Source organism: Oryza sativa, chromosome 4 (genome assembly GCF_034140825.1).
Source record: "Oryza sativa Japonica Group chromosome 4, ASM3414082v1".
NCBI classification, from domain to species: domain Eukaryota; kingdom Viridiplantae; phylum Streptophyta; class Magnoliopsida; order Poales; family Poaceae; genus Oryza; species Oryza sativa.
In genome coordinates this window covers 17,758,148-17,771,640 of record NC_089038.1, presented here as the reverse complement: position 1 = coordinate 17,771,640, position 13,493 = coordinate 17,758,148, and positions in this window count along the sequence as shown.

Genomic DNA, 13,493 nt, shown 5'->3' with positions numbered 1-13,493 from the left:
TTGTCTCATTTTATGTGGTGGCATAAATCTCAGCAGAAACGCTGAAACGAATCTTAGTAAGTTCAATACTACTTGTTGGGTGTTTGAGCTAAAGCCAAAGTTTACCTGAATCAATTCAATCAAGACAATTCTATCATACCACAATTGTGTGCGTGATTCATGACTAATTAGGAGGCTCTTCCTAATTTGTCGTACTTGTACTTAAACACTAATTTGTAACTGCTATTATTAAAAACCAATAAAATTACAATTAGTGATTTTGTACCTTTTGTTGACAGTGATTTTTAAAAATTAAAGTCATTTTTTTTCATCCCGATAGGATGGCAATATAACCGCTTTCGTTACACTTCTCTTAAATTAACTGATTTAGAGATAAAAGGTGAAATACTATATTGTTATGTCATGCATATACTCGAGTAAAGTTTATAATTGAAGAAGCTGTAACTATACACCACAAATCTATAAAATTCCATTAAGGTTCAAGTAGTATGGCCAAAGTCTAGCTCATTGTACATGTCAAACTCTCACAAGCACAAACCGAAAAGCCCAAATACGTTGCTTCCGACCTCTGGCAGTTCTTCTAGGGGTACTTGTTGTCGGACATCGTCTCCATAATCATGACAGCTCAGCTCTGTTCGAGCCGGTTTCTTGAGGCCTTCCATTCCGAATACGTAAGCATGCATGCACAACTTAGTAATTTTTATAGATTGTTGCCCTCTCTCTTGTTACACACCTAGATAGCTAGCAAAATCCAAACAAGGTATACGGGGTTTTCCATACTCTGCATTAGCTGCCAAGCATTGCTCTGTTTATATATTCATTTTGGAGGGTTGGGGGGGGGGGGGTAAAAGAGGTTCAACTATATTCATTGGGGAGTATATTGCTACAGGGCATTAATGAAGAGAGTTTTTTTTGTGAGAAAGGCTGCATGGGATGGAATGGATGGCCACCAAAGGAAATTAATGAACATGCATATAGACTGCACTAGTACTGTGTGGGATGGTTTTCTTTGATGATTATTGGTCAGCGCTGTGAGCTTCTGCAATATACTTTCATTGTCGTAAAATGAATAAATCTAATATAGCAGGTTATGTGTTTTGATTATTATTTTGTGATGAATAATTAGCACATGAGATAATCGATTTTGATATTTAGAGATTATTGACATAGTGGGGTTTGGGTTTACTGACTATATTGTTCGGTCAGACCCAGTGGACTAGGCTGTTCAGACTAGCGTGCAATGTGCAGTAAGACCGGCCAACCCGATGGTCTGACTGGCCGGATCCATGTTGGTGTCGGTTTCGAGTTATTTATTTGAATACTAGTGATTATGACTTCTAGATTATTTCTATATGTATGCAACATTGTTGTGTGCTAATGTTGAGTCAAGTTGGGAAAAAACATGTGCACGGATATGGTTTCTTGTTTGATTCATATGTAGGTGTGTCTTGACATCTCGGGAGAGCATTGCTAGCAATGGATCAGGTATCTACTTGGGGTAAGATCAAATCCGGACGATCGGAAATATCATGCGGGATGCTTAGACTAAAAAACAATGCACATGGTTGATGGAGGTATACCATAGGAGATTGTGTGTATATGGAAAGTGGGGTTGAATTGTATTAAGATAAGTTTAGGAAGATTAGAGTTTGAATTGTATTAAGATAAGTTTGTTTCTTGTACAGGAAGGTTTCCTAATAGATTAAGACTTCTTGTACAAGTTCGATTCGTGGCTTTTGGGCGCACCTTTGGGTATAAATAGTAGAAGGGATCATGCCTCTCGGTATCAATTTTTATAATGTTTGAGTTGAGAGAAAAAGTCAGGCTTTCGAGTTTGGTCGAATTTTATGAGAGTGTTGTTGTTGTACTTTATAAACACAAATAGAAACATAAAGTTCAATCTACTTTCAACTGTCTTCGATTTGTGTTTTGGTTGGGTGCAGAAGATCACCGACGGTCAGACCGGCAACAACTGCATGATCAAACTGGCAGCTAAACAATAGTTAGACCGGTGGCTGCAGACGGTTTGATTTGAGTTATGTCATCGGTCAGACCGACGATATCCAGGCGATCAGACCGCCCAGTCAAATTCTGGAGAGATTGACGAAGTCACCACAGGCGCCTCGCTATCGACGGGTACGTCGCCTACCACTGAAAGCACAACGCGGTTAAATCCTGGAAAATTCGCTCCTATAGGGAGTCGAACCCAGGACCTCAGGTGCTACTGAGACTCTTGTAACCACTAGGTTACAGGCCCTTTCTCCATTCACATCCCATCTAATTGGCTTAATTTTTGTTGTTTGATCGTACATTGCAGTGCCAGGATCAATTGATTACGAAAAGGTCCAACAGCCACGCATCAAATGAACATGTCATTAGTTATGAACAGCTGCATCAAATTGAGTTATCTTTCTTCACCAAACCGAATGATGTCTATGGATATCTGGGAGTATTAATTGTGGCAGATGAATTAGGCAAGTGGTTCTAGCAGTCTTGATCCTCTTTTACCTGGCTAGCCATGGAAAGCCAGCCTCCATTTGTGCGTTGATGGCACAGGACGTCTACAAACTCTATTGGCCTTGGCTGTGTGTATATTCGTTTATGAATATAGAGTCCGGATTTTTATACATTATCTAAAAAGACAAATTCTATTGGTGTATAGGAAACTTGCATGGTGCATATATTGAAATAACAGGTGGGATGCAATTTTCCACCAAAAATAAAAAAATATCAAATGTTGTCATCACGTGTGGATCGATTCACAGGAAGTCAGGAACCTGACGTTAATCACATATAAGATATGATCGATGCTGAGTGTTTCTGAAAATGGAATATCTGGATTGATGACTCACCTGGCGTTCAAATCCACGATTTACTTGAGCCAAAATGAAATTATACATCCTTACCTCTCTGTCACAAACGACACACAATATTGTGTCTTTCTTCAAAAGAAAAAAAAGAAAGAAAAACATACACAATATGTGTCTATGCCTTCCCCATGATGTTGGTTTGTTTTACTAATTAGCATATCATCCTGGCTTACACAAGCTTTGCGGTCATCTTATGAAGCCAAATTACCGTCACAGCCAGCAGGGCAATCTTTAGGATGCAGAAAATATATATTTTTTGGACATCGCTGCTTAATTAACCAGTGGTCACCATCCGGAATGGGCCTCCGTGGACTGTGGCAATGGCAATTTATATGTGAACACTACCTCTCGAAAGAGAAGGTGTAGAGCTGTGATCAAATCGAGTGCTAATGGAATCCAATATGCCTCCGGACAGTTCCAAGAAGTGAAACGTTCACCGTATACACTATCATTTGGTAGATCAAGAAATTTTTCTGTGGAGAATTCTCATTTTAGATAGATATAGGTCATTGCCCAACCTTGGTGGCTGAAATAGGTTCCTGCTAATCAATTTATTGAATGGCTGCTTGAGTTCGTCATACGAACATATATAGGTGCCTGCTACTTATAACTGGGCTGGGCATTAATCTGTGCATATATGAGTATTAATCAACCCGATCAAAAAAAAAAACTGCAACAAATGATGGCACACTCTTGATAACATTAAATTCCAGTCCAAACCACAAAATGATTCAATCCTGTACAGCAGCCACGCAAGGCTGTCTCTGATGCATCACACTTACCTAGCATTTTGGTACTACCCATTCTTTTTCTTGTTCTTTGACTATATGTCATGCATTATGCATAATGACACTTAGGCATGTTGAATCCCTGATCAAATATATACTTGAAAGCTAGAGGTTCGATCCAAGCGATTTTCGTGAGGCTCGATCGTGACTAGATGATTTCCCAGGATGCATACACGATGCAACATTTTCCCCCCCAGATACAGGCCTACATAGTTTGCGGTTCTAGTCGTTTCTAGAGGAGAGCTGCCTCGGCAGAAGCGGGTATAGAGTGACCATCTGATCTCGTTCAAGTTAACTCCCACATGCCTCCTATTCCTATATGCCCCTCGCATATGCCTGTGACGGTTTCGATCATAGTCTAGCCAGTAAACTCCAAATTAACCTTGGATTGCGGCTGTATGGTGTTTTCTGCCAATGTATATAGTTACAGAGTCTGGCAAAATGCTAGATATATGCAAGCCTTCTTACACATCCGTGGTTCTACTCAGCCATAAACAAGAAAAACATACAGTTTGCTATATAGCATTGAAAGTTTGCGCTATTTGCTCTGAACACTGAAAAAAATGATGGACTGGATATATATGTGATCCCGTGAACTGGCGGGTCGCCTGTTCAGCCCACGCCTATGGCACGTGGGCCTTTGTACACCAGATGCAACACCTATATGCACCTTCTTTTAAATGTAAGTAGGTCTCCCTTGATCAGCTCTGGTTGGGTAAAGAAGCGAAGGTGCTCTCTAGAACCCCATCACTTGTTCCTCTCCGGGTGACAGTCCATAGCAAACAGACTTTGCAAAGGTATTCGAAATCTACTGTAGGACCGAATAGCAAGAACTAAGTCAACCAGAGGGGATGAATGGTTGGTGTACCCAAAAACCAAAACTTTTAGCGGAATTAAAAGTTACCCTTGAATCAGTGATCTGTCAGTCTGACCGAAGGAGATTAGCCGGTCTGACCGTGCATGTGCCGCCGGTCTGACCGAAGTAGAACGCCTGGTCTGACCGTCCTGAAGTCGCCTCTGCTTCCTGTCACCGTCGCCTGTCTGACCGCCACTGACTTGCCGGCCTGACCGCCACTGACTCGCCGGTCTGACCGCTGCAATGCCGCCGGTCCGACCGGTGGTGTTTCGCCAGTTAGACTGCCAAACCCGAGCAAACAAAAATCGAAGAACTCTTGATGTAGATGATAACTTTATTACTTTTATATGTGTTTACAATGTGCAACAACAGCACTCCTCATAAAAATCTCGACTAAACTCGAAACCCTAAATATTCTCTCAACTCAATGCTCTTTAAAGCGATACCGCGAAGGCTTACTCTCCTCCTCTATTTATACATGAGGTAGGCAGCCTGAAGCCACGAACCAAACTCATACAATAAGTCGTAAACCACCTAGAAAATCTTCCCGTACAAGAAAGGAACTTTACAAACTCCAATCATATCAAATTTGCACTCCTTCCAAATTCAACTATGCATCCCATACGCACACAATATCTCCATCGTATGCCATATAGAATCTTCACCAACCACGTGCATTGATTTTTAGCCTAAGTATCCCGCATGATATATGACCGTCCAGATGTCGCCTTATCTTCATGTCGACTCCCGATCCATCACTAGCAATACTCTCCCGAGACATCAAGTCACCTACACATGAATCAAACAAATAAACCATATTATGAGACCAAGCTATCTCCAACTTGGCTCATTGTGAGCAACCAACAATATTATATACGCATAGTATCCATCTATATGCACGGGGTGATATGATTTTGCCGTGACAACTAAACCGTTGGAACATTTATTTAATCATGTACTTGACCATAGCTATTCCAATTCAGTTTAAAGAACTTTATTAATTTAAATTAGCTCTCTAAATTAACAGAAACTTAGAGAAATTTAAATTATTGTTTAAAACAAATTAGTAGAGTTGTAGCATGAGTTTTCCTCGGCAAGGCAAGTAAATTTCAACCTTCCAATGTTACCTCACAGTTCAGGCCATTCTATGTCTAATTTCAGAGTCTAACCACGAAACCAAAACGTATTCAGACAGATGTCACTTGGCTAAACCCTTCTCCATCAGGAATTCTTGTTGGTCTGATAAGTTCTCCTCCAAGGGCTTACTCACAGCGTTTCCGGCAACAGATTCCCAGTGTGACGCTGGCCTTATATCAGTAGCTTATGGGCTTATGGCCCCAATAGTTCATGGCTTGACGGAGCAGAACTGACACTATGAGAATAAACGTAGACAATGCAATTGAAGCCAGGATAGTCGATCCGATGCCTTCCATTCCAAGTATGTTGTACTACAACACATGCAAGCATGATAACCGTGGCAATTTCGGCCGGTTCCTTGTATTCCCCATCTTGTTATAGCCAACATAAAAATTTGTATGATGGGTACTTTGTCTCTGGCTGCTCAGTACGTGTGGCTAGGTGATTGCCAATTATTTATTGGTGTTCCATCCGGCCGGCCATAAACTGTTTATCGCATGAAGTGATTAAAATTTTGGTACTATCCAATGGTCGGTATACGTATTTCATTTGTTTCTCTAACCAACCAAAGGAAATTAATGACACAAGTCCACGAAGATGACTGCATGACAACTGTGTGCAGTTGGTGTGTGCAAGCAGATCGAGGTATCCTCTATGGCTCTGTGCGGACAAGGGTAGGAATTGAGTAAAGTAAGTCGTTTAGGACAATGTTTAAGTTAAACCTTGGGAATATAAATCATGAATAACTCTCAAGTTGTTAAGTTTGAAAATATAAGAATTATATGAATAGATTTGTCTTGAAAAATACTTTAATAAAAGTATACATATATCACTTTTTAATAAATATTTTTATAGAAACAAGAAGTTAAAGTTGTGTTTTGGAGACCGTGTCGCTGTCCAAAACGACTTCCTTTACGAGTACGGAGGGAGTATACATTTAGGTGCAGGCCCACTCTCAGATGTCTCTCTATCTATTGACATCAATACAACTACTGTTAATTGTACATTAATGTACTAGTATGGTTCAAGAGTAAACCTAGCCACTAGTTGAGAGATACAGGCACTCACCACCATTTTGTTTGATTAACTTTTGTAGATTAGTGAAAAGGAAAAGGGAGACACGACACATCTCTTTGGAACATGTTAACAAAACCAAGTATATATCTCTTTGGAACACTTGTCCAGCTTTGACCTATAATTGCACCTTGTGGCCTGTAAAACCAGCTTAGATTACAGATCTAGAAATTAACGTGTGCTGGACTAAGAGAGGACCTTAAGTTAGTCTGATTCTGAGTTAGAATTGATGTACTCAAGTATACATCCTCTCATCTGTGACGGCCCATCACATGCCTGGGCAACGTGGGCCGTTAGAACGAAGTCATCTCAATCGGGCCAAAATTTTGCCGTTGTAGATGTACTCGTCGGGGTGCATATTCCTATAGCCCGTCACCGATGAGACTTATCTGTGACGGGCTCGAAGTTAGGCCCAATTGAGATGACCTCCACTATCTCAATTGGGCCCAAATACTGAGCCCATCACAGATGAGTATCATCGGTGACGGGCTCCAAAGAAGGCCTGATTGAGATGGCCTTAATGCCCGTCACCGATGACTCTTATCGGTGTCGGGCTTCTATTTCTGCCCGTTAGAGATTAGTGTGCGCCCGTTAGAGATGACATTTTTTTTGGCCCGATTGAGATATACTTTGCACACTATATATACTCCAGCAGTTCGTTGTCTGTAGTTATCCCACTGTTCACTATTTTGGTGGGAGGTTGAAGGGGGCGAATTTTTGTAATTTTTTTGCAAACAAAAACAGGAAAATCATAAAATTAAGTAAAAGTGTACTAATCATTTCCTATTAATTTAGTAGTACCTATGTTATGAGATGTTAACTAATATTTTGTTCATTGTTCAGCGATGGATCGAAGTTGGATGTACACGACTAGCTTGAGGCGTCAGTACAAGGAGTATAGAGATGGCGTATTAAGTTTTATGAAAGCCGCAAAGGAGGATAGGATAAGAAGAAACGACAAGTACGTGTGTTGTCCATGTAGCGATTGCAGGAATGAGATTTTGTTGGACAATGAAAAGGAAGTACACGCTCACTTGATACGCTGGGGATTCATGGAGAGATACACATGTTGGGTGAAGCATGGAGAGCAAGATCTGGGTACTGATGGTGCAGCTGCAGACGGAAGTGGTGCAGACAATCATGAAGAAGGAGATGAAGAAGAGCATGACATGTTTGTCCCATCTCAATTGGGCGGTGAAATGGTTGATGTGGGCCCTGATATGCTGCAAGACATGTTACGTGACGTTGATGACCCAGCTATGAACGAGAAAGATTCCATGAAGTTCAGCAGGTTGGTCAGTGACTCGGAGACTCCTCTATACACAGGATGCAAGCCAAAGCACACCAAATTATCAGCAACATTAGACCTAATGAAATTGAAGGCTAGTAGTGGATGGTCAGACAAAAGTTTTACAGAACTTTTGGGAATACTGAAGGACATGCTTCCTTAGGAGAACACATTGCCTGAGACGACATATGAAGCAAAACAGGTTCTGTGTCCCCTAGGGTTAGAGATCCGGAGAATTCACGCATGTCCAAACAATTGCATATTGTACCACAAGCAATACGTGGACTTAGGTGCTTGTCTTGTCTACAAGGCTTCTCGATACAAACGAAAGAAGAGTGCGGAGGAGGGAAAGAAGTCAGAGCGGGGTGGTCCGGCGAAGGTTGTGTGGTATCTACCAATCATTGATCGTTTCAAGAGAATATTTGCCAACCCCAATCAAGCAAAGTTAGTACGTTGGCATGCCATAGAGAGAAGGAATGACGGTTTGCTAAGACACCCTGCGGATTCGATTCAATGGAGGAATACCGATCGAAAGCACAAAGACTTTGCTGCCGACCCCAGAAACATGAGGATATGTTTGTGTACGGATGGCATGAATCCTTTCAGATACATGAGCAGTTCTCACAGCACTTGGCCAGTTCTTATTGCGAACTATAACCTCCCGCCATGGTTGTGCTTCAAAAGAAAATATATTATGTTGTACTTGTAAATCCAAGGTCCGAGACAACCCGGCAATGATATCGATGTGTTCTTGGAGCCTGTTATCGATGACCTTGAGATTCTGTGGAAAGAGGGTGTGGAAACTTGGGATGCATATGGTCAGGAGAACTTCATGCTACAAGTTCTATTGTTCTGCACCATTAATGATTATCCAGCACTGGGTAATCTTTCTGGACAAACCGTGAAAGGAAAGAAGGCATGCTCTAACTGTATGGAACATACACGTAGTAGGTGGCTGAAGAAATCAAGAAAGATGGTTTACATGGGTAATAGGAGATGGCTCCCCCTACGGCACGCCTTTAGAAGAAAGAAGAAAATTTTCAATGGTAAGAAAGAACTTGGGTCTGCCCCTGCGAATTTGTCCGGAGATCAGGTACATGTCACGCCCGGAATTTCTATCCAAATTTCCAAACGCTTACATGTGTGTGAACCCTCGTTCAGGAATCAGCCGAGGCACACAATAACAAATTGATAATAGAGTACAATTATTACTCTAATTAATAAGCGAATAAAATGTCATTACAGAGGTAGATAGTTCCTCTCAATCAATAAAGATCTAAGCAGCGGAAAAATAAGAAACAGCGCAGGCGACTCCTCTCCACAGGCAGCTTGACAAGGGCTACGCCTAATCATCCACACCATCAGCATCACTGTAGAACTCCTCCTCTGATGAATGATTGCAAGGTGAGTATATGACATACTCAGCAAGCCACGCAGCAAATATGCAAGTGCACAGGATAACAAAGGATGGCATAGTAGGGTTTCATTTACATAAACAACATTTAACAAACATTTCAGAATTTAATAAAACAGTTAGGTAATAATTAAACAATATTAATCCAACGCTATACAACATACCCTATTGCATAGGCCCAACCATTCTGAACAACCATCCCGGCTGCACAGTTCTATCTCCACACCAGGAATATACCATTCCAAACTAGGAGCTAATCAAATTATTACTAGTTATAGCATCTTTTATTATGATGAGAAGTGTGAAACTAATCACGAAAGACATTGTTAGACCCGCCCATAACTGCGGGCACGGCTATTCGAATAGTTTTACTCTGGGTAGAGGTGTACCACTGTACCCACAAGACACAGCCCCACAACATGTCACCATGTGCCTCAATACCACCACGGTACCTCGGAATGGAGCTGTGACAGTACCCCTCGCACAACACAATCCACCACAGCGCACCTTTCCTGGATCATAATCACCCCCTTATAAACAAGGCATGGACTCCCCAGCGACCCCCGTGGGCTTATCTCTGCCACTTCTCAGTCTGATGCTCCGCAATGAACCATGCTATACAAAAGGTAAAGCCGTTGCCCACGCTGGCTTGTGGTTGGCACGGTTAATGTTTCACAACCGAAACTCGTGAACCGGTCCATAATTGTCATGAGCACGACCATCAAAATCATGTGCTCACAACCCACCATTAGCAAGTTTTAGTTGGCAATTTAATTAATTAACCAATCACGATTAACCATCGTGAACTATCATTAAGCCATCATTAAATAATAGTGAATTATAAGTTATCCCAATAGTGTGCTAATGTTTCTAAGCATGGCTAAGCAATCGTATCTAATATCTAGCTGAACCAATATATATAGCCCAACTAGTCAAGTTATAATAACCCGAGGTATCAAGGAATAAAGTAATCAAGAACAAAAGGGCTATAACAAACAATAGGTTAATTCCACCCAATGACATTCGAAAATAAATGCAATAGTTGAATAGAAACAATAGCTTTAAACGGGATCAACATGCTCAAAGGGTTGTTTGGGATCTGTGTGACTTGCCTTGCTGGCCTTGGAACTCTTCAAATTCTTCTCCTGCGAAAACAAACTCTCCGGAAACATCGGAATCTAAACAGAAAAGAGCAAAAACACCAAAACAGCACATAAACAAGCATGAACAGTACATGTGGATATTTTTAACATGTAGATCTCAATTTTAGAAAAATTTAGAGACTTGAACCAACTAAATCCGAGCTAAGATGAATTAGTTATGAATTTTTAAATATTAAATCAGATTAAAACACTTATATGGGTTTTAATTGAATTATGACGCAATAATGAATTATTTTTGAAAAGGAAAAGGGAATTATTGCGTCAGCGACTAGGGTTCGCGGTGAACCGGGTGCACGGCGGCGGCTCACGGAAACGAACGGCCGAGATCGTTCCTATCCACAACGGACGGCCAAGATCTAACGGTCTACGACCGGTCTACGACGGACGGCAACGATGACGTCGGCGATGACGTCATCACCGGCGGCGGCTCGGGCGCGCAAGCTCACCGGCGAACGACGGCGCGACGGCACGAACGGAGGGCACCAGCACGTAGAGGGCGACGTGGCGAACTCACCGGTGACCAAAACAGCGGCGGAAGATCAACGGACGGCGATGGCGTCGAGGAAGAAGCGGCGGCGACCTTCGGCTTGACGACGACGGCGATGCTCCGGCGACCTACGGCGACAATGGAGGGGTGGACGAGGACGGCGACGCGACGGCGACCACGACGGCGGCCTTCCCGAGCGATGGCGACGACTGGAGCGACGGCGACGCACGGCTGGAGCGGCGGCGACGACGGCGGCGCGAGGTCTCACGGGGCTAGGGCGCTACAGACGACGAGGGATGAAGGCAAGGATCGCGACGGGTAGCGGAGGGCTTGGGGGTCCATTTATAGGGGTTGGAAGGCGGCGGCGAAGGCCCACGGCGACCGGCGACGCGATGGAAAGATTAGGGTTCGGGAGAGAGAGACGAATCCGATTCGAGATCGAATCCGCAAATTTCCAAAGTGATTTAGACGATATTTCCAAAAGGGAAAAGGTAGAGTGGATCACGGGGATCCTTTCCCCTCAATCAATTTCACCGGAAACGGAAAGGGACGGTCGGATTTGGAATGGCGGCGGCGGCGCGGCGCGGCCTGGGTTTCGTCGGGAGGAAGACGATGACCCTGACAGGCGGGCCCCACCTGTCAGCGGCGAACGCACGCGCGGGCGGGCGGCTGCGGGCGGACTTGGCCGGCTTGGGCTGGGGAGAGGGAGAGAGAAGGTTTTGGGCTGACTTTCGGCCCAAAGCCAAAAGAGGATTTTAAAAACCTTTTTCAATTTAAATTATTAATTAAATGCAATTCCATTTATTAAAAATACTTCCTTAGCTCAAATAAATTCAAGAAAAATCTAGGAATTATAGAGTTAAGCAAAGTATTTAATGAAATTTTATCTAGCCCCATTTTATATTGGAATTTATTATTTAAAATTAGATCTTCTTTTCAAGGCTTTTAAAATCATTTCTAATAATTCCAATTAAACAACAATTTATATATTTAGTATTTTTAGGGTGTGACAAACCTACCCCCCTTAAACAGAATCTCGTCCTCGAAATTCGGAAGAACTGGCGAACAGATGCGGATGAGCTGACTTCAATTCATCTTCTCGTTCCCAAGTTGATTCTTCTTCCGAGTGATTACTCCATTGGACTTTACAAAAACGGATAACTCGATTTTTGGTTCTTCTCTTATCTATTTCCAAGATACGGATTGGTTTCTCAACATAGGTCAGATCCTCTTGGACTTCTATCTGTTCAAGATTAGCTTCTTCGGTAGGTACCCTTAAACACTTTTTCAATTGCAACACATGGAACACATTATGGACTCCTGCCAAAGATTGAGGTAACTCCAACTGATAAGCGACCTCTCCTCTTCTACTGACAATCTTGTAAGGTCCCACGAAACGCGGTGCCAATTTTCCTTTAGTGTGGAAGCGATGAACTCCTCGAAGAGGCGTGACACGAAGGTACACATAATCTCCTTCTTCAAAACTCAAATCTCTGCGGCGATTGTCGGCATAACTCTTATGGCGAGACTGAGCCACACGCAACCTTTCTTGAATGATCTTTACCTTCTCTTCTGCTTCCCTTAGGATATCAGTCCCGAAAACCTGACGTTCTCCCGTTTGATCCCACAAAAGCGGAGTGCGGCACTTCCGACCATACAGTGCTTCATACGGAGCCATTTGGAGACTAGCTTGATAACTGTTGTTGTACGAAAATTCCGCATAAGGTAGATTCTTATCCCAACTTCCACCGAAGTCTAAAGCACAAGCTCTCAACATGTCTTCCAAAATCTGATTTACCCTTTCAGTTTGTCCGTCTGTCTGCGGATGATAAGCAGCACTAAAGTTCAGCTTAGAACCCATCTCTTCTTGAAGTTTCTTCCAAAACTTTGAAGTAAACTGACTACCTCGATCAGACACTATTTTCTTAGGGACGCCATGCAAACACACAATCCTTGCCATATACAATTCCGCCAACCGGCTTCCGGAATATGTTGTCTTTACTGGGATGAAATGAGCCACTTTGGTAAGTCTGTCGACTATTACCCAAATAGAGTCGTGGCCTGATGACGTTCTGGGTAGGCCAGTGATGAAATCCATACCGATTTCCTCCCACTTCCACTCTGGTATCTTCAAAGGCTGCAACAAACCGGCGGGTTTCTGATGTTCTGCCTTGACTCGCTGACAAACATCACATACTGCTACGTATTCTGCGATTTCACGCTTCATACTTGCCCACCAAAATCTCTCCTTGAGATCCTGGTATATCTTGGTACTACTAGGGTGAATGGAGTATAAAGTATCATGAGCTTCTTTCAGAATTGCATCTTTTAAATCTTTGTTGTCGGGGACACAGATTCTCTCGCCCAACCATACAGTTCCTTGCTCATCTTCCAAGAAACCGATAGCTTTTCCTCT